The sequence below is a fragment of the Scyliorhinus torazame genome, chromosome 23 (assembly GCF_047496885.1).
Source record: "Scyliorhinus torazame isolate Kashiwa2021f chromosome 23, sScyTor2.1, whole genome shotgun sequence".
NCBI lineage: Eukaryota > Metazoa > Chordata > Chondrichthyes > Carcharhiniformes > Scyliorhinidae > Scyliorhinus > Scyliorhinus torazame.
In genome coordinates this window covers 54,289,028-54,311,146 of record NC_092729.1, presented here as the reverse complement: position 1 = coordinate 54,311,146, position 22,119 = coordinate 54,289,028, and positions in this window count along the sequence as shown.

The following is a 22,119-nucleotide window of genomic DNA, read 5'->3' as shown; positions in this document are numbered from 1 at the left end:
AGGATGAAGTGTAGCCACCTGCGTTGGCAACTTCCCGACTTAAAATGGAGATCCTCTAAGAATGCAGGAAAATTCAGTCAGGCGCAGGAAAACAAGCAGGTGCAAAGTTTCCTGTTTAGCAGAATCTGCAGGAACCCAGACAGCACTGAAACCAACAACCATCTACATATTAATGAGCGATCTCCGGGAACAATTGGAAACATTTAAGGGAAACAAGGCCAAGCCAGACTCCTCGGCGCCAGCAGGAGCCAAGACAAGGGAAGGCCAACAGACACTTAGGGACAGCCCAGTGATCAGGGAACAGCTCCAATATTGGAGAAATCGATCCAAGTGATCAGAAGTCAGTCCAATCACTTGGAACCAGGTGCGGGGTCCGCCCAAAAGGGCGCGAAGCCCCTGGGAACTATAAAATAGAGTCTCCAAGTTCAATTCGCCCTTCTTGGCAGGGTGTCTCAGCAGCTCGAATCAACCCTTGAACGTGACCTGCTTCAGCCAAGTAAGTCTCCAGTCAACGCACGCTACGAGATAGGCGCTCCGAGCTACCAGTCTATACCAGCTTGGAAGCCTGCAGCCTCAGAATCAAACGAAAGGCCATTTGTTCCCCTGACCTGGTGGGCCAGTTCCAAAGATAAGTATAGTCCTTTAGTGTTAGAGATAGTCTAGTAAGTAGAGTTTTATGCATGAGTAGTGATTGCCTGTGTATAATAAATGTGTTTTGATTTGAAACTTACTAACTGGTGTATTGAGTTATTGATCAGCATTTGAACTTGAACCTCGTGGTGGTATCATAGAGATACCTGGCGACTCTAGAGCAAAGGTTATAAAACAGAGCGAATTCAGTAAAGATGCAACGAGCGACATTATTAACCGCCAAATTTAAGCCACCAGTTAGCAACATTTCCCTCTAATCTTTCCAGTTCTCACTCTCTTGGTTGTTGTTGGCCACAAACACGTTTTGGAACAGACAGACAAATTGCCCCCATGCAGTCAGGAAGTCTTACTCTGACCCTCCGTTGGCGTATTTGATATTCTCCAGGTGGAGAAATACCGAGAGGTCAGCGAGCCAGTCTGCAGCTGTGGGTGGTGCTGCTGATCGCCAGCCAAGCAGGATTCTCCGGCATGCGATTAGGGAAGTAAAAGCGAGGGCGTCGGCCCTCTTCCCCATGTGTAACACAGGCTGCTCCGATACACCGAAGATCGCCACTATTGGGCATGGCTTCACCCTTACCCCCACAACATTGGACATTGCCTCCGAGAAGGCTGTCCAGAAGCCAGCAATTTCGGGACAAACCCAGAACATGTGGGTATGGTTGGTCTGCCCCTTTTGGCACAGTTCACATTTATCCACCACCACCGGGAAGAAGCTGCTCATTCGGGTTCTGGTCAAGTGTTCTCTGTGTGCGACATTCAACTGCATGAGGCTTGCGCAGGAGGAGGTGAAGGTTGCCCTTATCAGTGCTTCACTCCAGAGTGCCGACCCCGCGTCTGTTCCCAGTTGGTCCTCCCATTTCCGTCTGGTCTCGACCAGTGGTGTTCGGGCTCTGTCCAGTAACTGACCGTATATTTTCGCACACAATTCCCCCTCCTTACTGTCCGTGGTCATCAGGTCCTCTAATAGTGCAGTCTCCGGAGGCCTGGGGTATCCTACTGTTTCTGCCGAGAAAATGATTTATTTGTAATATCCAGTCGTTTTTTCAACTACCATTCCTCCGTCAGTTCATTTATCGTCGCTAGTCTGTGCCCTACGTGGAAGTCCCTAACTGCCAGCGTTCCTCCCTCCTGTCTCCATTATTTAAACGTTGCGTCCAGCATAGCTGGTGGGAATCTGTGGTTACCACAGATGGGGGCCATGGAGGAACATAGCAGTTCGCCCGAAATGTTGTCTTCGCTGGCCGCACGTTTTCAGTATGGCTGCTACCACTGGGCTCGATGTCTATTATGCCGAGGAGGATTGGAGTGCTGCCGTTGCTAGGTCCCGGAGTATCGTTCCCTTGCAGGAGGCCTCCTCCATCTGTACCCACTACGAGTTGTGCTCGTGCAACCATCCCCGCACTCTTCCGGCTTTAATTTGCAGTAATGATTTGAGCACTCATGGATTTTTGCCTCCTCCACTCCCACCCTCAACATAGACACACAGAGAAAAGGTTTCAATTAAGCTGTCTAGGTTCTGGAAGATGGCCTTGGGGATGAAAATATGTAAGGACCTAAGCAGGAAGGGGAACCTCGACAGCACGTTCATTTTCATCGTCCGCATTCTCCCTGCCAGGTAGGGTGACAATGAGTGCCACCTCTGTACATCTTTTTACAGTTCCTCCTCCACCAGGCTGGTAATGTTCCATTTGTGGCACTGTTATCTGCATCCCAGGTTCCGGAATCTGTTTTGTGCTATTTTGAACGGGTCCCTCCAGCCCCGCCCCCGCCCCCCCCCCCCCCCCCCCACACACACACACACACTCCGGTTTGGGTTTCACTGGGAATGCCTCCCTTCTGCCCAGATTGAGTTTGTAACCTGCTATGAAAACAAAACACACAGAGGATCTACTTCGGAGTGAAAGTTGGTGGCAGAGAGTGTGGGACTGTTAGATTAGTTTACTTGAAAACTGGAATGAATGGCAGCATTTACTGACAGACTGCAGAGTTAATCAGGGAGGCAGGGATGATTGATATCAAGGCATTAAATGTGACATACATGGGTTCGTTTGAGGGGTGATCTTTGAATCACATACACGGTGAATGTACGGAACAACTGGGGGGTTACATGCCCCAAAGGCCTTATATCTTTAAAACACACCCTGCAGCCCTCATATTGACTCATTGTGGTCATGTGCGATTTGGTAAACATCTTCCATGGCCAACAGGAGGGAATTTGGTTGACAATTCTGTCTCTCACATTATATGATTGTGGGACATTCATGTGGGACAATTCAGCTTTTTACAATATATACCTAATTCTTAACAATGTTGCACATTATATCTAACCCTGCAGTTCGGTGTACTTTCTGTGTCTGCTGCTGTAATAGCAGCCCTGTGTGCAAAACAAATGACTCATCGCCAGGTGCACACTCAAAGATAATGGACGATTAACAAACTTTGCCCAAGGTCTGAATGCCTTCAGTTATTTGTGCCTGCCCGGCTAAATGTAAGCTGAAGAATTAGGAACAACAGGAAAAGGCTGCAGATTACATACTAATAACCATTTATGGCATGGGCTGAGATTATGGAGGATTAATTAGTTGCATGTAATGAATTGTGACGCGAATAAAGGTGATTGGCTGTATGAAAATGAGATAACAATCTGATTTCGCTTTAGAATCTGTGTATTAACCCCGTGCGAACTTAGCTATAGTGAGGAAGAGTGGTTTCTAAATAATGCGGAACCGCAGGCCTGTCTCCCAGATCTGATATAATAAACTGCTTCTTTACTCACTCAAAAAGGCGTACGTGTGAATATTTTCAACTCTAACAGACTCATTACGAGGGCACTGATGAAACAGACTCCTTACTACAGCGCTTTTTAAATAAACACTATTACCAGCAGAGTATGGTTGACTGCTTACTATCGGGCACTGTTTTCATACACTCAGTTTAAAGGAGGATCGGTTGACACAAACACTGTTAACTGCAGGGCATTGTTTACATAGACTTTGTTGACAGTGGTGCACGGTTTTTAAAAAATATGTTTACTGTCGGGTACCGTTTACATAAACTCTGTTACAGCAGGCTACAGTATACAGAGACAATGCAGCAGTGTAATGTTTACACAGTCACTGTTCACTGTAGGAAACTGTTTACATAGACACTATTTACAGCAGTGCACGGTTCACGTAAACATTGTTTACTCTAAGACACTGTTGACATAGACACTGTTTACTGTAGCTCACTTTTTAAATAAAATCTGTTTATAGTTGTGCGCGATTTACATAAGCACTGCTACTATAGGAGACTGTTTACATAAATTAAGTTTGCAACTGTGTACGGTTTATATAAACACTGTTTACTGGAGGACACTGCTTATATAGACTCTGTTTACAGCAGTTAATGGTTTATATAAACACTATTTACTTTAGGGCACTCTTTGCATAGACTCTGTTCACGGCAGTGTACGGTTTACAAAGACAGTGTTTACTGTAGGACGCTGTTTACATAGACTCTGTTGACAGCAGTGTACGTGTTACATAAACACTGTTTAAAATAGCGCTATTTATATAAACTCTATTGACGGCAGAGCACGTTTTCCATAAACGCTGCTTACTGTCGGGCACTGTCTACATAGACCCTGTTTACAGCAGTGTACGGTTCACATCATCACTGCTTACTGTAGGGCAGTGTATACATTTACTCGGTTTACAGCAGTGTACGGTGTGAGTCACCCTGGTTAGCTGATGTCTGTATAAAAGACAGACAGAAAGCGCACTTAGTAAGCTTTGCGGAGGTGAAGGAGACACATCCTGAATGAGGCAGACCCAGAGTGGTAATTGGAACTTGATAATTTGGTGCAGTGAGGGAATCAGGAAAGGTAAGTGGTAAGTCTAATTTTGCTATATTTCATTTAAAGTGCAGTGTGTAGCTTAGTGTCTGATTGGCTGAAACTGCCCTCACCCTAATTGCTGAGAGGCAGTTCTCTGTCAGTCACCTGAGTCTTGTTTAGTGGCACAAGGGTATACATTGTATTCTTCTGTTTGAAGCTTAAGCAATGTGAGTCACCCTGGTTAGCTGGGGTCTGTATAAAAGACAGACTGAAAGCGCACTCAGTAAGCTTTGCGCAGGCTAAGGAGTCATCTCCTGAGTGAGTGAGACACATCCAGAGTGGGAATTCGAACTTGGTAATTTGGTGCAGGAAGGTAATTCGGTGCGGAGTGGGAGAAGGTGCTTTTTCCCTACTCGCCAACATTGAGGGCATTTAAAAGTTTATTGGATAAACATATGGATGATAATGGCATAGTGTAGGTTAGATGGCTTTTGTTTCGGTGCAACATTGTGGGCTGAAGGGCCTGTACTGCGCTGTATTGTTCTATATTCTATGTTCTATGTTTTGTTCCCCTTCCCCTGGCTTGTCACTGTTAATCTGCAGGGAGGGAACCAGAGAGCATCCTGAGAAGCTAAGTGATTCTTATTTCCTTTTCAAATTGTGTGGGATCACGTAAAGCTGTGACCTGATTGGCTGGTTGGGAATCTGTTAAATTTGAAAAAGAATGATCGCCAATAAATCTAATTGATTAACTAGATAGTGGAGTAACTAAACCTGCGGGCAGTGATCGACATTTAGCATTTAAGTTTACAGTAAAGATCATCTAGCGGCAGGGCCAAATAGTTATTTGTAACAATAATTCAAGTATTTATTTTAAATGAATTAATTAGTGCTTAAATGTCACTCAGCGGGGTGCAGTGCTCCGACTTTGACATGTGGCAGACACGTGACGCTTCCAGCGTTCCGGCCGACTACTTCTGCAGCGAGTGTAACCAATGTCAGCTCGTCACAGACCGCATGGTTCGGTTGAAGCAGCAATTGGATGCACTTAGGGTCATGCAGGTGGCGGCAAGTGTCATAGATAGGAGTTATAGAGACGTGGTCACACCCAGGGTACAGGCAGAGAGATGTGTGACCACCTGAAGGGGCAGACAGTCAGTGCAGGAATCCCCTGTGGTTGTCCCCCTCTCGAACATGTAAACGCTTTGAATACTGTTGGGGCTATAGCCTATCAGGGGAAAACAACAGCAGCCACATCAGTGGCACCACGGCTGGTTCTGATGTTCTGATGTTCAGATGTTCCGCCTCTCCCCGCCTCTCCCAGCATCTTCCCGCCTCTCCCCGCCTCTCCCCGCGTCCCCCCGCCTCTCCCCACCTCCACCCGCCTCTCCTCGCCACTCCCCGCCTCGCACCGCCTCGCCCCGCCTCTCTCTCCATCTCTCTCCATCTTTCTCCAATTCTCCATTTCTCCATCTCTCCATTTCTCCGTCCCTCCATTTCTCCATCACTCCATCTCTCCTGGCCTCAACAACATAACGGGACACAAAGCGAAGCGAAGCGGTATCACCAGGAGCAGCGCACCCCTCCCCACTGAACTCAATTCATTCGATGCTCAGTTCGACCAGGAAACCAATGATCGCTGTCGAGTTCCCCAGCGGCCCATAACACACCCATAGCCACCATCATAGCTTCCGAAGTCAGATCGGCCTTCCAGAAAGTGAACCCTCGGAAGGCGATCCTTGGTCGTGCACTCAGAACGTGCATGGACCAGCTGGCAGATGTGTTTGCGGACATCTTTAACCTGTCCCTCTGCTGCTCCGAATCCCACACCTGCTTCAAGAAGACCACCATCATACCAGTGCCAGAGAAGTACCAGGCAACGTGCCTCAATGATTACCGTCTGGTGGCGCTGAATTAAGTCGTAATGAAGTGCTTTGAGCGGTTGGTCATGAAGCGCACCACCTCGAAATGCCCAGAACGCCTTGATCGACTGCAATTTGCATACTACCGCAATGAGTCCATAGTTGACGCCATCTCCCTAGCCCTACACTCATCCCTGGAGCATATCGACAAGGGCTACTACATCAGACTCCTTTTGACTGACGACAGCTCCGCCTTTAACACCATAATCCCAGCCAAGTTCATATCAAAGCTCCAAAACCTAGGACTTGGATCCTCACTCTTCACCTGGATCCTCGACTTTCTGACCCACAGACCACAATCAGTAAGAATGAACAACAACACCACCTCCATAATAGTATTCAATACCGTGACGCTGCAAGGCTGCTTACTTAGCCCGTACTATACTCCCTGTACACACATGACTGCGTAACAAAATTTGGTTCCAACTCCATCTACAGTTTTGCTGACGATGCGGCCATAGTGGGCAGAATCTCGAACAATGACGAATTAGAATACCGCAGGGACGTAGAGAACCTCGTGGAGTAGTGCAGCGACAATAATCTATCCCTCAATGCAAGCAAAACTAAAGAGCTGGTCATTGACTTCAGGAAGCAAAGTACTGTACACACCCTGGGGCCGAGGTGGAGATGGTTAACCGTGTCAAATTCCAAGGCGTCCACATCACCAAAAATCTGTCCTGGGCCACCCCCGTTGATGCTACCACAAATAACGCACAACAGCGCCTATACTTCCTCAGGAAGTTAACGAAATTCGGCATGTCCACATTAACTCTTACGAACATTTACAGATTCACCAGAGAGAGCATCCTATCTTGTTGCATCACAGCCTGGTATTGTAACTGCTCGGACCAAGACCGCAAGACACTTCAGAGAGTCGTGAACACCGCCCAGTCCACCACACGAATCTGCCTCCCATCCATTGACTCGGTCTACACCTGCCGCTGCCTGGAGAAAGCGGGCTGCATAATCAAAGACCCCTCCCATCCGGCTTATTCACTCTTCCAACTTCTTCCATCGGGCAGGAGATACAAAACTCCGAGAACACGCACAAACAGACTAAAAAACAGCTTCTTCTCCGCAGATACTAGACTCCTAAACGACTCTCTTATGGACTGGCCCGATTAACGCTACACCCCTGTATGCTTCACCCGATGCCAGAATTATGTAGTTCCATTCTGTACCTTGTGTTGCCCTATTATTTATTTTCTTTTATTTCCTTTTCTTTTCATGCACTTAATGATCTGTTGAGCTGCTCGTAGAAAAATACTTTTCACTGTACTCGGTACACGTGACAATAAACAAATCCAAATCCAATTCGTAAACTTCGGTGTTTGAATATTTTTGATATAAGTAAAACAAATGCTGTGTCAGTGGATTTATTACTTTTGAGTCCTTTTCCAGTCTACTGCGCCACCCTGGCTGCTGACGTTCCTCCTCCTCCCGGTCGCCAGACGCCGCAACAATTCTCTCTGCGGTGGCTGCTGCTCCTCCTGGTGTCACCTCTTGGCCCCGCACCCCCGGCCCGGCCCGGCCTCCCCCCCCCCCCCCCCCCCACCTCACCCTGTCTACACACACACACACATAACGCAAGGTGGCCGCCGACCGTCTCTCCTTGTAATACCAGGATGGCATATCAGGGTGAGGCTGGCTGGTGATGAGCAGTTTCACTGGCAGTGTAAGGCGAGAGATGCCGTGTTGGTGGGTTTGCTTCTCTGCATTGAATGAATTGAAGAAGAGAATTAAAGGGAAATTTCAGCACATTCTTCAACTGCTGTGTGAACTGGGTCTGTGTCACGGCGTAAATAGCAGTGTTTGTGCAACAACTCAAGAGCTGCAACATGAAGCCTAATTGCAGAACATAAACATCTAACCACACAGACCGATGCTCCAGAGAGTCCATCCGGTTCCATATAGAATAAACCATGAACACTGATTATAACAGGATAAAATTGGCCGAGATAATAAACAGTAGAATGATGGATTTCCTCCGACTCTCCATCTCTCGGTCTCTGGGACTGGCCCCACTGCTGCGAGCCCGGTGTCTCCTGTTCACGACACTGTGTCTGACGGTGAAAACATTGAGGAGCAGAATCAGAACAAATGGAACACACGGGGTTAGAATGTTGTGGAGGAACTCGATTGCTGCCCAGGCCGGATATTCCATAACATCCCATATGAATCGCAAAACCAGGCGGCATTCTCCAGCCAATACCGACCTGACAACATAAAATACCAGAAAAAGTTCTTCAAACAGCTCAGCACAGTCACTGTCCCCAGAACCACAGCCGCCGATTTCTCGCTACAATATTTACTTTTCAGCTTTCAGCACGAAATAGCCACACATCGATCAAATGTGAAAGTGACGGTGAACCAGACAGAACAGTCAGTGGCTGCATAAAGCATGACGGCGTGGATATTGCACACGGGGATGGACCGCAGCAAAACAAACTGGTCCTTTAAAAGCAATGGGAATGTGTCTCAATATGGAACAGTATGTAATGGAACCTACAAAGGAACAAGCGGTCCTAGATCTGGTCCTGTGTAATGAGGCAGGATTGATTAATGATCTCATAGTTCGGGATCCTCTTGGAAGGAGCGACCACAATATGGTGGAATTGAAAATACAGTTGGAGAATGACAAGGTAGAATCAAACACTAGTGTTTTGTGCTTAAACAAATGCGATTACAATGGGATGAGAGAAGAACTAGCTAAGGTAGACTGGGAGCAAAGACTTCATGGTGAAGCAGTTGAGGAACAGTGGAGAACGTTCCGAGCGATCTTTCACAGTGTTCAGAAAAGGTTCATACCGACAAAAAAGAAAGACGGTAGAAAGGGGAAAAATCGACCGTGGATATCTAAGGAGGTGAGGGAGAGTATCAAATTGAAGGAAAAAACATACAAAGTGGCAAAAATTAGTGGGAGACTAGAGGAATGGGAACACTTTAGGGGACAACAGAAAGCTACTAAAAAAGCCATAAAGAAGAGTAAGGTAGACTATGAAAGTAAACTGGCTCAGAACATAAAAGCAGATAGTAAAAGCATCCAAATATATAAGACTAAAAAGAGTGGCTAAGGTAAATATTGGTTCTTTGGAAGATGAGAAGGGAGATTTAATAATAGGAGACGGGGAAATGACTGAGGAGCTGAACAGGTTTTTTGGGTCAGTCTTCACAGTGGAGGACACAAATAACATGCCAGTGAATGATGGAAATAAAGATATGATCGGTGAGGACCTTGAGATGATTGTAATCACTAAGGAGGCAGTATTGGACAAGCTAATGGGGCTAAAGGTAGACAGGTCTCCTGGCACTGATGGGATGCATCCCAGAGTGTAAAAAGAGATGGCTAGGGAAATTGTAAACGCACTAGTGATAATTTATCAAAATTCACTAGACTCTGGGGTGGTCCCAGAGGATTGGAAAGTATCAAACGTGACACCACTGTTTAAAAAAGGAGGTCGGCAGAAAGCGAGTAATTATAGGCCGGTAAGCTTAACTTCGGTTGTAGGGAAAATGCTGGAATCTATCATTAAGGAGGAAGTAGCGGGGCACCTGGAGGAGGGAAATTGTCCCATTGGGCAGACGCAGCATGGGTTCACAAAGGGTAGGTCGTGTCTGACTAATTTGGTAGAATTTTTTGAGGCCGTGCAGTAGATAACGGGAGCCAATGGATGTGGTACATCTGGATTTCCAGAAATCTTTTGACAAGGTGCCACACAAAATGTTGCTGGATAAACTAAAGATGTATTGCATTGAGGGTAAAGTGGTAGCATGGGTAGAGGATTGGTTAACTAACAGAAAGGAGAGAGTGGGGATAAATGGGTGTTTCTCTGGTTGGCAACTAGTAACTAGTGGGGTCCCTCAAGGATCAGTGTTGGGCCCGCAGTTGTTCACAATTTACATAGACGATTTGGAGTTGGGGACCAAGTGCAATGTGCCAAAGTTTGCAGACGACACTAAGATGAGTGGTAAAGCAAAAAGTGCAGAGGATACCTGAAGTCTGCAGAAGGATTTGGATAGGTTAGGTGAATGGGCTAGGGTCTGGCAGATGGAATTCAATGTTGCCAAGTGTGAGGCTATCCGTTTTGGGAGGAATAACAGCAGAATGGATTATTATTTAAACGGTAAGATGTTAAAACATGCTGCTGTGCAGAGGGACCTGGGTGTGCTGGTGTACGAGTCGCAAAATGTTGGTGTGCAGGTGCAACAGGTGATTAAGAAGGCTCATCGAGTCTTGTCTTTCATTGCTAGGGGGATGGAGTTGAAGACTAGTGAGGTTATGCTGCAATTGTCTCGGGTGTTGGTGAGGCCGCATCTGGAGTATTGTGTTCAGTTTTGGTCTCCTTACCTGAGAAAGGACATATTGGCACTGGAGGGAGTGCAGAGGAGATTCACTAGGTTGACCCCAGAGGTGAGGGGATTAGATTATGACGAGAGGTTGAGTAGACTGGGACTGTACTCATTGGAGTTTAGAAGGATGCGGGGGGGGGGGGGGATCTTATTGAGACATATAAAATTATGAAGGGAATAGATAGGATAGATGCGGGCAGGTTGTTTCCACTGGTCGAGGAAAGCAGAACTAGGGTGCATAGCCTCAAAATAAGGGGAGGTAGATTTAGGACGGAGTGTAGGAGGAACTTCTTCACCCAAAGGGTTGTGAATCTCTGGAATTCCTTGCCCAGTGAAGCAGTTGAGGCTCCTTCTTTAAACGTTTTTAAGAAAAAGATAGCTGCCTTTCTAAAGAATAAAGGGATTCGGGGATATGGTGTACGGGCCGGATAGTGGAGCTGAGTCCACAATGATCAGACATGATCTCATTAAATGGCGGAGCAGGCTCGAGGGGCCAGATGGCCTACTCCTGTTCCATTTCTTATGTTCTTATGTAATATCAGGTCGAGAATAACGACCGGTAGATCCCCCACGGCCATGGCCACCAGGTAACAAGTGCCACTTTTGGTCAGTCCACAGATGTTTCTCTTCAGGGTCACAATTGTGATGACGTTCACTGAAAGGAAAGGAAATAAACACTGAAATTAAACATCAGGCTTGGTAAGTCATTACCAGTTTGATTGAGGTGGTGTTGACAACGTCAAACAAATAAACACGAACACACGCTCACAGATACAGATACACAAATAAACATACTCACAAACAAACTGTGGAACAAATCCACACTCACAGGAAGAGGGACAAATACACACGCTCACAGACACAGAGTAACAATTAAACAGGCACACCTGGGCACAAATAGACACTCATAGACAGGGACACAATTACTGGCGCTCACAGGCACACACATGGCACAAATACACACAAGCATAGACAGAATCACAAATACACACACTCACTGATACACAGAGACAAAAATACACACGGACAGGCACAGAGACACGAATAGACGCTCACATACACACAGAGGCACAGATACACACACAGGCATACACAGACACAAATATAAACACTCACAGACAGAGGCGCACACAGACATACTCACGGACAGACAGAAATACAAATATACACAATCACAGGCACACAGAGACGCAAATACACACTCTCACAGACACAGAAAAACAAATACACACACTTACAGGCACAGCGAGACATAAATACAACTGCTGAAAACCACGCCCACATACATTGACCCACGCACAACCTCTCACAAAAACACGCCCACACCCTCACTCCCCCCCCCCACAGACACAAATACACACAGCCTCACATACACATGCAAACTCTCACACACTGTCACGAACATCCACCCACACACAGTCACACAGAAACACACCGACCCACATACAGACACAATCACAAACCAACTCTCTAACACTCACGAATACACCCACCCACAAAATCACATACAATCGCACGCATACAGCCACAAAAAACACCATCACATGCACCCACCTACACACAAAACCACGCACAACCTCACACGCACCCATCCTACCACACACATCCTCACACACATCTACACACTCACACACACAGCCACAAACACAGCCACACACCTGCCGTCCCGCACACACAACTCCCACATAAACCCATCGTCTCAGACACACCCTCACAGGTCCACACACATTCAGCCGAACAGACCCAAAACCACAAAAACATACCCCACATGGCCGACGCACATGAATATATACAACCACACACACACACACACAGGCACATACACTCACAGATACACCCTCACACCCACACACCCAATAACACAAACACCCCCACACACCCTCACATTACCCTACACACAACTATAAAAACAGGCCACACACACAGAGCCACAAACATACCCTCACACATTCGCGCACGCATATACTCCCACTTACTTACACCCACTTCCATTTTCCTCCCACCCAAAACCCCATCAACACACACACACACACACACACAAACGCACACGCGCACACACATTTCCACGAACACATTGCCCCCCACGCAACCGCTCACACAAAATCCACACATGCCACCACCCACATACACACACTGTCACAGCCACACACATACACGCACATGCTGGTGCGCACACATACTCCCACATACATCCACCCACTGTGATACCCATTCACACACTCAACCACACCCAAACACGTGCAGTAACACACCCACACACACTCAACCAAACACACAACCACACACACACTCACCCATACACGCACACAAACACACGCATACTCACACACACGCACCGTACCCACAAAAAATGCCCCCCCCCCCACAGTATCCCCACACACGAATCCATAAAACCACAAACACACATAGCCACTCAAAGACGTACCCTCACAACTACACACACCAGAATAGACAGACAAATACTCACAGGCACATGCACACGTGCTCACACCCTCAAACACTCCTACACACCCATTAAGACACCGAAACATACACCTATCCATAACGACAAAAAAAATCTCCGGCGCATAGCCACACACACACGCACTTACAGATCCGCACACCCACACATACACAAACACAGACACACACACTGACTCACACAAAACACACACAGATTACTTCACGCACACACACACCCATAGCGAAACACACACTCAAGCACACACCCACATATACACAGACTCAAACATACATTCCCATACATAAACACACAAAATAACGCTCACACGCATACTTGTAGAAACACCCATACTTACAAGCACACTCACAAGCACGCTCACAAACACATCGCAACAAAAACATACACCGACACATAAACTGTTCTTACCCCACAAAAGCACCCGCACACTCTCCCACATACCTCCACAAACACTAACGCACACACAAACACGCGCCCAAAAGCACACCCAAATACAGCCACGCAAACATTCACGCACATATCCCCCACACACAGCCACACAGAGTGCCACCTTCCCGCACTCAGAGAAACACACAATCACACACACACACACTCACACCAATACACAACCACACACACAGACTACTTCCCGCACACACGCACCCACACATACCCACGCCCTGTACACCAAGATCTCTCTGACCGTCAACACTCTTCAGGGTTCTGCCGTTCACTATATATTCCAGACCTGCATTTAACCTTCCAAAATGCAGTCGCTCACATTTGCCCGGATTAAACTCCATCTGCCATCTCACCGCCCAAGCCTCCAAACGATCTACATACTGCTGTATCCTCTGGCAGTCCTCATCGCTATCCGCAATTCCACCAACTTTTGTGTCGTCCGCAAACTTACTAATCAGACCATTTACATTTTCCTCCAATTCATTCTTATATACTAAGAACAGCAAAGATTCCACTGATCCCTGCGGAACACCACTTGTCACAGCCCTCCAATCAGAAAAGCACCCTTCCACGAAAACTCTCTGCCTTCTATGACATAGTCTTTCAATATCCATCATGCCAGCTCACCCCTGATCCCGTGTGACTTCACCTTTTGTACCAGTCTGCCATGAGGGACCTTGTCAAAGGTCTTACTGAAGTCCATATAGACAACAAACACTGCCCTACTTGCATTAAACAACTTTGTGGCCTCCTCGAAAAACTCTGTCAAGTTAATGAGACACGACCTCCCCTTCACAAAACCGTGCTGCCTCTCGATAATATAACCACTGGCTTCAAAATGGGAGTAGATCCTGTCTCGAAGAATTCACTCCAGTATTTTCCTTACCATTGACGTAAGGCTCACCAACCTGTATGTCCCTGGATTATCCTTGCTACCCTTCTTAAACAGAGGAACAGCATTGGCTAATCTCCAGTCCTCCGGGACATCACCTGAAGACAGTGAGCATCCAAAGATTTCTGTCAAGGCCTCAGCAATTTCCTCTCCTGCCTCCTTCAGTATTCTGGGGTAGATCCCATCAGGCCGTTGGGACTTATCTACCTTAATATTTTTTAAGACACCCAACACCTCGTCTTTTTGATCTCAATGTGACCAGGATATCTACACACCCTTCTCCAGACTCAACATCCACCAATTCCTTCTCTTTGGTGAATACTGATGCAGAGTATTTATTTAGAACCTCGCCTATTTCCTCTGGCTCCACACATAGATTACCCCCCCCCCCACCCTGTCCATCAGTGAGTCAATCCTTTCCCGAGCTACCCTTTTGCTTTTTATGTACGTGTAAAAAGCCTTGGGATTTCCCTCATCCCTATTTCCTAATGACTTTTCGTGACCCCTTTTAGCGCTCCTGACTCCTTGCTGACGTTCCTTTCTACTTTCCTTATATTCCACAGAGACTTCTGTTCCCAGCCTTCTAGCCCTGATAAATGCCTCATTTTTCATTTCACGAGGTCTACAATATCTCTCGGAACCCAAGAATCCCGAAATTTGCCATATTTATCCCTATTCCCCACAGGAACATGCCGGTCCTGAATTCCTTTTACCTGACATTTGAAAGCCTCCCACGTGTCTGATGTTGATTTACCGCCAAACATCCGCCACAATCTATTTTATTCAGATCTCGCCTAATATTGTTATAATTAGTCTTCCCCCAATTTAGCACATTCACCCTAGGACCACTCGTATGCTTGTCCAGCAGCACTTTAAAACTTACTGAATTGTGGTCACTGTTCCCGAAATGCTCTCGGACTGAAACTTCTGCACCTGGCAGGGTTCATTCCCCAATCCTAGCTCCTGTACAGCCCCGCCCCTAGTTGGACTATTTATATATTGTTTCAAGAGGCCCTCCTGGATGCTCCTTAGAAACTCAACGCCATCCACCCCCTTAGCATTAAGTGAGTCCAGGTCAATATTGGGGAAGTTGAAGTCTCCCATCACAACAATCCTGTTGCTTTTAGTCCTTTCTAAAATCTGTCTACCTATCTGCTCCTCTATCACCCGCTGGCTTTTGGGCCGCCTGTAGTAAACCCCCAACATTGTCACTGCACCCTTCATATTCCTGATCTCTACCCACATAGCCTCGCTGCTCTCTGAGGTATCGTCCCGCAGTACAGGTCTGATACTCTCCTGAACCAGTCGCGCAACTCCTCCACCCTTTTTGCATCCACCTGTATAACGCCTGAAACATCTAAATCCTGGAATATTTAGCTGCCAATCCTGGCCTTCCCTCAACCAGGTCTCTGAAATGGCGGCAACAGCATAGTTCCAAGTACTAATCCAAGCTCTGAGTTCACCAACATTACCTGTTATACTTCTTGCATTAAAACATATGCACTATTTTCCTTGTCTGCTCCGACTATTTTCCCTGTCTGCTCTTCCTCAGAGCCATAGTGGCCTTATTTCCTTGCTCTCCCCCAATCTTTTCACCTTCGGACCTATTGCTCCGGCACCCCCTCCCCCCTGCACACTAGTTTAACCCATCCCGTGTGACACTAGTAAACCTCGCGGCCACGATATTTACGCCTCTACAGTTTAGATGCAACCCGTCCTTCTTATACAGGTCACAGCTGCCCCAAAAGAGGTCCCATTGGTCCAGATAACTGAAACCATCTCTCCAATACCAGCTGTTTAGCCACGTGTTTAGCTGCTCGATCTTACTATTCCTAGCCTCACTGGCACGTGGCACAGAGAGTAATCCCGAGATTACAACCCTTAAGGTCCTTTCTTTTAACTCTCTGCCCAGCTCTCTGAACTCCTGCTGCATGACTTCATCCCCTTGTCTGCCTATGTAGTCACTTCCAATATGGAGCACGACCTCTGTCTGTTTGTCTTCCCCCATCAGGATGCCTGCTACCCGTTCTGAGACATCCTGGACCCTGGCACCATGGAAGCAACATACCATCCAGTAGTCTCTTTCATGTCCACAGAAACGCCTATCTGAGCCCCTAACTATAGAGTCCCCTATGCCTATTGCTAATCTGCGCTTTGACTGTCCCTACTGTACATCAGGGACAGCCGTGGTGCCACTGCACTGGCTGCTGCTGTTTTCTCCTGATAGGCTATTTCCCCCGACAATATTAAAAGGGATATACCTGATCGAGAGGGGAACTCCTACACTGACTGCCTGCCCCTTCTCCTGGTCACCCATCTCTATGCCTGCACATTGGGTGCGACCACATTTCTAGAACTGCTATCTATGACGCTTTCCGCCACCTGCCTGCTTCTATGTGCATCGAAATGCTGCTCCAACCGAGACATGCGGTCTGAAAGGAGCCCCAGTTGGGTGCACTTACTGCAGATGAATCGATCCGGGACGCTGGAAGCCTTTCGGACCTGCCACATCTCACAGTCAGAGCACTGCACCCCTGACATTACGTTAATTAATTACAAAATAATTTTTTTAATGTTACTGTTAACTCTATGTTTCCTGTTTATCTGTTTCCGAGCACACGATTTCTACTAAAAATGTAAAAGCTAAATACAGTACTCTCCGGTCTCTGGCTTCGATACCCATCTAATTTATGATTAAGTAATTAATTAATTATGTTTAATTATTTTAACAATGTTTAATTTTTTAATTTATTGCAGATTCCCTACCAGCCAATCAGGTCACAGCTTTCCGGTGACGTCACTTTTCAGAACCCACCCCCTCCCACTCCCAGTCAGATCACTCAGAACAGCAGAATATCCCCGGCTCTCTCTCTCTCTCTCTCTCTCCTGCTCCCGGAAACGAAGGCCGCTGGAACCTAGGGGTAAGAATTTATATCACTTACCTGTTCCCAAGCTTCTCCCCGGCTATCTCTCTCTCGCTCTCTCTCTCTCTCGCTCTAGCTCTCGCTCCCGCTCCCGAAAATGAAGGCCGCTGGAACCTGGGGGTGAGATTGTATATCACCTACCTTCCCAGGGTGCTCCCTGGTTTTCTCCCTGCTTCCCGGAATGCATTATGGATCTCTCCCTGTTGATGACCAGTTACAAAGCCAAACGATGGAAACAGAACAAAAAGGGAAACAGCACCTCCTCCCACTCCCTGCCGAATGATCACACTGCCCAAATTACCAAGTTCCAATTCCCACTCTGGCTGTGTCTCACTCACTCAGGGTGTCTCGCCTTCACCTGCGCATAGCTTACTGCGTGAGTTTTCTGTCTGTCTTTTATCGAGGAGTCAGCTCAACAAGATGAGTCACACGATGTAAGCTTCAAACAGAAGAATGCAATGTGCACCCTTGTGCCACTAAACAGACCTCAGGTGACTGACAGATAGCTGCCTCTCAGCAATTAGTGTTGGGGCAGTTTCAGCAAATCAGACACTGAGGTGCACACTGACCTTTTAGCTGAAAAACAGTTTTGAAGATTTCAATTCGCCACTTTCCTCTTAACTGTTCAATGACCACACTGCCCAAATTACCAAGTTCCAATTCCCACCTTGGCTGTGTCTCACTCCCTCAGGATGTGTCTTCTTCACATGAGCAAAGCTTGGGTGTGGGTGTGTGCGTAAGGCAGGAAACCTGTGTTGGAATGTGGGCGAGCATGCGTTTGGATATGTGTGTCTGAGAGTATGGGTGTGGGTTTGTGTGCATGTGGGTGGGTGGGTATATGTGAGAGTGTTTGCGCGATATATGTGGGTGTGTCTGTGCGTGGGTGTCTGTGGGTGCGAGTGTGTGTTTGTATATGTGTCTGAGGGAGTGTGTGCATATTTTTGTGGGTCTGTTTGTGGGAAAGTCTGTGGGTGTGTATGTGGGTATGAGTGTGTGTGTGTCTGCGTCTTTGTGATTGGCTGTGCATCTGTGAGGGTGTATGTTGGTTTGCAGTATAGGTTTGATTCTGTGGGCTTGTGTCCTGTCTGTTTTGGGGGTTGTTTTCATCCAATGTGTCCATGTGACTGTATGAGAGTGTGTGTATGCGTAGTGGTGCATGTGTGTGTATGTGTGGGTAGGCTTGTGTGTGATGCGTGCATACTTCTTTGTGTGTGAATTTTTGTTTATATATGTTGCTGTGTGTGGATGTGTGTGTGAGTGGGTATGCGTTTCAAGGAGGGTGTCTGCGTCTTTGTGTGGGCGTGTGGGTGTAAGATTGTTCGTGGTGGGTGAGTGTTGGTATGTGTGGGTGAGTAGGTTTGGGAGTTATTTGTGAGGGCGTGTGTGGGTGCGTGTGTCTGTATGTGTTTGTGTGTGTGTGCTTGTGTATGGGGAAATGTGTCTGCGTTTACGGATGTATGTGGGTGCATTTATGGCTGTGTTTGTGTGGGGGGTACTGTGGGTGTCAGGATGTGTTTTTGAGGGCGTGTCTGCATGAGCGGGTATATTTGTGTGTGTGTTTGTGGGCGTGCCCGTGTGAGGGCATGTTTGTGTAAGTGTGGTTGCATGGTTTCAAATTCGTTTGTGTTTTTTGGGGGAATATTCTTGGGCGTACGGGTCTGTGTGTTTGTGGTGGGGAATTTGTGTTCTGTGTTTGTTGAGTCTGTGTGGGTGGATGTGGGTATGAGTGGATGTGTGACTGCATGTCTCTGAGTATGGGTCTGTGCAGGGAAATGTGTGGCTCTGTCGCTGAGTGGCTGGGTGTATGTGGGAGGTGTGTGCGTGTGTGCGAGGGACTGTGCCTGACATATTTGCGCGAGTGTATTTGTGTGGGTGGGTGTTAGGCTGTGAGGCTGTTTGGGCGTGTGTATACGTGCGTGTGAGTGAGTCGGTTTGCAAGTGTGTAGGTCAGAAGAGGTGTGTGTGTGTACCGCTGTGTGTGCGCGGTTGTGAGGATGGATGATGGGTGTGGGTGTGAGTCTATGTGGCTGTGTGACTGCATGTATGTGGGTATGTGTCTGTGTATGGGCATGTCTGTGGGTGTGTCTGGTTGTGTGTGAGTGAGTGGGTGGCTGTATGTGGAATTGCGTGTGCATGTGTGTGAGGGTATGTGTGCGTGGGCGTGCTTGTGCGGGTGGGTTTGTGGGTGTGTGTGAGGGTGTCGATGAAATCATAATAAGGACAAATTCCTCGAGGTTCGAATTAAGGTAATTTATTTACACAAATATATTTGCAGAAAGAGTGTTCCAGCTGCAAAGCCAGTGCACTGCACTCTGAGATTCGATTGAAGACAGCATATTTGTGCAGTCTGAAATAACAGCTTGACATAAACAGGCAAGTTTATATTAAAGAGACATTGGAAAGCACGTAAGATGAAATACATAGTACGCATGTTATTGCCCTTGCCTAAAACGACTCGAGTACACATTTTGTTATCTTTCGGAGGACAATGTGTTTTCATAATAAGGCCGAGATCATAATATTAAGCAGTATTTCATTTATGTTACTTGACCTACTTATTTTAATTCAAAAGCAGTGTTGAACTATAGTCAAGTATTTCTCAGCATGCTTCTAAGTTGGCAACTCATTAATTTCCCTTCCACAATTCCCTCCTTGTTGATCTTTTGATCAACACCTTTTAGTAAATTATCGTGTAGGGTGGGTTATAATGTAAGGGGAACTGACGTATGACAGTTCCTCGCGTGATTTGAGCCTGGTAGCAAGGAGGCAAGGCCATCGTACAATAAAAATATCTTGAGCAACATTAAAACAGTAACCATACGACAAGCAATATTACAATGGCGATTATAATCCAGAATACAATCCTCTGCCCTGACGATCCTCACCACCCAAAGCCAAAGTCCCATCCCGCCTTTTCATGTAATCTTGTCATCTCTCTACGAATGTAATCCACCAGATTATCATTTTTTTCTGAGTTATCAGAGATGTATGTGCAACAGTCAATTCCAATCAGGGCACAAGTGCCTCCCTTTTCAGCTAACAAGAACTCAAGAGCCCTTCTATTCTGCAGGGCAACCACTCTTGTAGCAAACATCTCAGTTTCTATCTGGTTAACAGGTTTTGCAGTGTCATTAGCTACCTGCTCAAGGATGTCTCACAGTTCGCGTAGTTCGTATGTATTAGTGGCAATTCCTAAAGTGGAATCACTATTCCCAGCATTTGTGCCAATGTCATAATGCATTGTGTCGTCCTGTGATGGGGATGGTCCTGCAATTGCTGAATGCGATGCACATAATGGACTACCTATTTCAAATAGCAGGAGCCTTCCCAAAATGTTCTGGTAAGGCCACAGATAAAATACGTGCCGTTATATGCGGTCAGGTTCAGTCATCATTCGTCTAATCGATCCCCTCCCAGGAGCCTCCACTAGTTTGATTTTCAATTCCCGAACAATCAAAGATGAATAGTCCTTTAGGTGTAAGGTTGAACATCGGGGGTTGCCAATTCAAAGTCTGATCACACTGACTCGTGCTGCTGAGTGGGTCCCATATGTGTTATGATTCTTAAAGCATATACTTCCTTTTGGGACTCCAGTATAATTGGGAAGGATCAACCAGGGCGGTTGACGTGTTACATTAAACGTAGGCCCCCACCATTCCTCACAGCTGTTCATATCGTATCCAGCTAATCTCCAATCTAACATATTCTGTGTATCGTTACCATGTCTTGCACTATTTTGTCCTAGAGCTCATTCTCCTATTTCTTTGCAGGTGAATGGGATAGGTCGCACAGGGAAGCCCTCGCCCAAGCATCTGGGAGTTTGTGTACAAACCCAACAACTAAATTTGTTTACCCTCTCTGCGTATGAGTGAGACATGTATATTAAGGTGTTAGTATGCAGTTTACCCCTTACATGATGTTGGATTAATATGATAATATAAAAACATCAACACCGTCATTCTCTTCAGGTTAGCGTCTCACTAGTACTCTCAAAGTTCCTTATGATATAGTTTACACGAGTTGCGTGGATCCTATCTGGCTTTTCTTTAATTTAACGGCTGTTCGGGTTGTTAGCAGCACTTGGTAGGGTATATTCCACCTAGGAGAAAAATAATCTTTGTTTAGTGCTTTCACATACACTTGATCTCCAGGTGTAAAGGGTGTATATTTACCTATTTTGGATGCATCTGAGGCCTGTCGCACCTTTTCATTTTTTTTTCAGCCGTTTCACACATGGCCTGTGTTATTGAAAATATGGAAAGATGTGTCATTGGAAACATGGAAGTCTGGCAATATCTGGTCTGAGAGAAACACGAGAGAATACAGGGAAAGGTCCCACAAAGGGCTAACAGCAGCTGCCAGGGAAGGATTGTAAAATGCAGATATCCTTGGTCAAGCGGTCTTAGCAAACAAGACAAACAGGACTTTGAATGAAGCCAATAACAATGGCTCACACCTTCATTGAAAGTAACTATCTTAGTAAGGATCTGGAAAAGCATGGATGAGGTTCAGTTGAATTTGGTGATAATTCTAGGTGTGAAAAATTGCTAATACCAGGTAAATTAAAGAAAACTGGAGATTATCAGTCTAAGAGAAACTTAATTCAAAGCCAATATCAAAGTCAAAATTGAGCTGAGGACAATTGGAAAATAAAACTATAG